We start from the raw sequence: 3,874 nt of genomic DNA, 5'->3' as shown, positions 1-3,874 counted from the left end.
ATAAATTTAATACATTATAAAAAACGAATTTCACAAACTTTTTAAACTAAAATCATATCCTCAGGTCTATGAATAAAACTGGTGCTTTAAAAATTAAGTTAAATAGAAAAATTATTTAATTAAAAATTACTATGAGTATCATCTTGCTTAAGAGAATATCTCTACTTAGTCAACATTTTTGTTTGTAGGAAGATAGTAGAATAAATTCTCAGTTGGTAGCGGAACTTCATTGTTATCAGCCCTGACTGAAGCACTGCAAAGTGGGACGGAACATTGGTTAACAATAAATAGTTTTCTTTTATTATTTTGATACCTTTATTGACCGCCACCCAGACTATCTTTCTCCAACAAAGCCTTATACTTAGAGCATGGCACCTATCTTCACAATAAGATGTATAAGGTTTTTTTTCTTTTATTTTATTCAGTAAGTAATGTAGTTTTTTTTATTTTATAAGCCCAGTTAGGGTTTACTGTTCATTATTTGCTAATATAATAATTTATAGATTATTATTATTCAATTTATAAATTATTAGCTTATATAAATGATTTTTAATTTACCATTTGGGTATACTGTTTTGTTATTAGCTTATATAATAATATAATAGTTTGTTGATTATTACTGATTATTATAATGATTGTTCAATTATGTCTTTTGCAGGCTAATTCTATTTGTACAGGGGTTGCCCCATAAACAAATAAATAAATAATTATTATTATTATGCTCAACAAAACTGAAAGTTTTACCTAGACTTGATGAAATCATTGACAGACTTGAAGATACTTAAGCTAGTGTGAGTCCCTAGACATAAGGGAATCTCTGGTAATGAGAAAGCTGACCAGCTCGCTATAAAAGGGGCCAGAACCATTCCTAGGCATCTCTAAAAGGCATCAGCGTAAAAAGGTTCTTGATTGAACATGGAAAACATCAGGTAAGGAGTAGAGGGAATGTGCAGGGATGAGACAGGCCAAGATAGTAATAATTAAACCCTCCACTTCTAGAACTATATGGCTGCTAGGCCTAAACAGAAATTAACTCCGATTACTAATAGGAGTTCTTATAGGTGCATTAAAAGGCACCTTAAGATTTTTGGAGTAGTCCATGATAAAACTTGTCAATTATGTGGACAGGCCCTGGAATCAGTCTACATTATATAGCAGACTGACCGATAAGCATCACTCATCAATCATCCTAGAATATGAGGTTTCCTCTACAGATTGGTTGGCCCTTATAAATTTCATTAGGAAATCAAAAAGGTTCGATATATAGGAACAATAATCATTATAAGAATTATTCCATTGGCCTTTCTAAGGGTTAGACCAACAGGCCCACTTACCCCTTAATTAACTTACTCCTTAATTAATTACCCCTAATATTGCCAGTACTATAAAACTTGATGAAGCACTATGTGGGGTTAAACGTTGGTATAACAAATAATTTTTATACTACTCCATACTGCCCATCCTCCTTCATTAATATCATGTTTCATAAAAATGTAATAATCACAATGAAGCTTCTGATATACTGTTACAAAAATATATGAGGAATATTTGACATTTTATAATAATAAAACTTGAAAAATAAATAAAATGTATTTAAGATTTAAAATCTTATTATTTATTTTTTTTTTTTTTTTTATAAAATAAAAATGTAATAATCACAATGAAGCTTCTGATATACTGTTACAAAAATATATGAGGAATATTTGACATTTTATAATACAAAAACTTGAAAAATAAATAAATAATAATAATAAGAACCACTAAACCCATGTACGGTCAATTGTTCAGTACTTTGTAAGGAAGTACTGTTTATAGAACAACGGTTAAACAAGGAGGTGTGATTTTATCAATATCACACTCAACCACTAGATTTTTCCGTAACTATGGGTAACCGCTTTCTGGGTGGGGCACCAGATCCTACAGGATTGACTCACGGCTACAATAACGTAATGAATAATTATCTATTACAAACCAACTCGAATATGGGTCCTTGGAATTGGAATGAAAAAAAAAAGTTAAAATGAAAAATAATTTATAAAAAGGAGCTACAGAAATAACCCTATCATATCAACTTTCTTCCTTACGGGGAATCGTAAAGGTATAGATTTCAAATTATACTGATAATTTTCTTATTTCAGTTTTATACAGGAAAAAATTCCTCAATTTATTCTCCCAAAATACATTTTATCCCAGGAATTACAACCAGTGTCAAAAAAGAATTTGTAAAACAAATCTGAATGTAGGAGAATGCTGGATATAGGCCTCTTCAAACTTTTGTAACTACATTTATAGGTTATCTGCCAAGCGGTGCAACGATATAAGTAGCTTTACTACCACGAAAGATACTAACATTTATTAGGCTAGACGCGATAGTACTTCTGTTTTTTCACGACAGTAAATGTTACTGTGACTGTCTTACAGATTACTATCAACAATTACGCTACACCTTGTGAGACTTTTTTTTTTTTACATCCTACATTGCTGAATCTAACAAATGAGGTTAACATGTATGTAACCAACTCGTTCTAACCGGAGTGGGGAGGTCGAGTTTTTATTCCGTGAGGCCTGCCACAAAATAAAAGTCAACCTTCCTAGAATCAAACTTGCAAACTTATTTATAATCTTAATATTTTCTTGAGACTAGTAATTTTTTAATTAAATAATTTAAATTTTATCCATTATAGTCTCAAAACCTTTTATTTCTCTTATAAGTCCGACGTTTCGGCCAATCCGGTCATCTTCAGGGACAATCTACTTAATACAACTTTGAAACTATATAATTTAAACAACTCTAAACTCCATGCAGGCTATTCTGCCCAGATCAAAAACATCAATTTCTAGTTAGTCAAATATCACTTAAAGCAAAGTCAAAATCATTCATCAGCAGACACTATTTCTTAAACTTTTATCACAACAATAAAATAATAAATAAACAAGATTGTTGTGGTAAAAGTTTAAGAAATAGTGTCTGCTGATAAATGATTTTGACTTTGCTTTAAGTGATATTTGACTAATTAGAAATTGATGTTTTTGATCTGGGCAGAATAGCCTGCATGGAGTTTAGAGTTGTTTAAATTATATAGTTTCAAAGTTGTATTAAGTAGATTGTCCCTGAAGATGACCGGATTGGCCGAAACGTCGGACTTATAAGAGAAATAAAAGGTTTTGAGACTATAATGGATAAAAGTTGAATTATTTAATTAGAAAAATTATTTTGTTTTAAGAAAAACCATGGTTTTATGACAGTTATTATTATTTCATAACAGTTATCCTTTATTTTAAGCTCAACATCATGCTGTAACTATTATTTTTAAATTTATTAAAAACAATCAAAATCGGTTTCTGACTCTGCTGGAACAGGTTATATTAGAGGCTCAGTATCAAGCACGGCTGAACACTTGTAATATATCAACTTAGACAAATCTAGTACAAGAGCCCAAGAGGAGAAAAAGTTAGTTATTTCACCCCAATATTTTATTACTTTAATAAAAACTATGTATAATTACTAGTCTAAACTGATGAGTCAGCCAAGTATAGATAGGGGGAATTAAAAATGGCGGCTGTTTAAAAACCTTAAAAAACATTCTTTTTTCATTTGGAGCTTTGTTTCTTAAAAACTACCAACAACACTAGAAAATCTAAGAGAATAACATTTAAAGTAGAGTAAATTTTCTGAAATATGAGCCCTAATAGAGCTATTTACGTTCAATATTTCCCGAGATATAGCCTTTTAAATAACAACATTTCACAAAAATGTACTGAAATATCAGTAGTTAATTTATTTTCGATAATCAGACCAATTTGGACATATGGAATTGAGCTCTGGGGCTCCACCAAACCATCAAATTCTTCCCGCATCCAATCGTTACAATCC

The 3,874-nt window shown here is 30.5% G+C and overlaps 1 protein-coding gene across 1 annotated transcript in view; it reads right to left on the bottom strand.

The window, feature by feature from the left end:
* The window catches only part of Polr3C (RNA polymerase III subunit C), a 12,251-nt gene that overhangs the window by 7,603 nt on the left and 774 nt on the right, over positions 1-3,874 (bottom strand). The gene's annotated exons all lie outside the window — the stretch shown is intronic.

Source organism: Halyomorpha halys, unplaced genomic scaffold (assembly GCF_000696795.3).
Source record: "Halyomorpha halys isolate HHAL.00 unplaced genomic scaffold, Hhal_1.1 Scaffold92.1, whole genome shotgun sequence".
In the NCBI taxonomy this organism is placed as follows: domain Eukaryota; kingdom Metazoa; phylum Arthropoda; class Insecta; order Hemiptera; family Pentatomidae; genus Halyomorpha; species Halyomorpha halys.
Note: the sequence above shows the minus strand (reverse complement) of the source record. Positions and strands in the feature narration are given on the sequence as shown.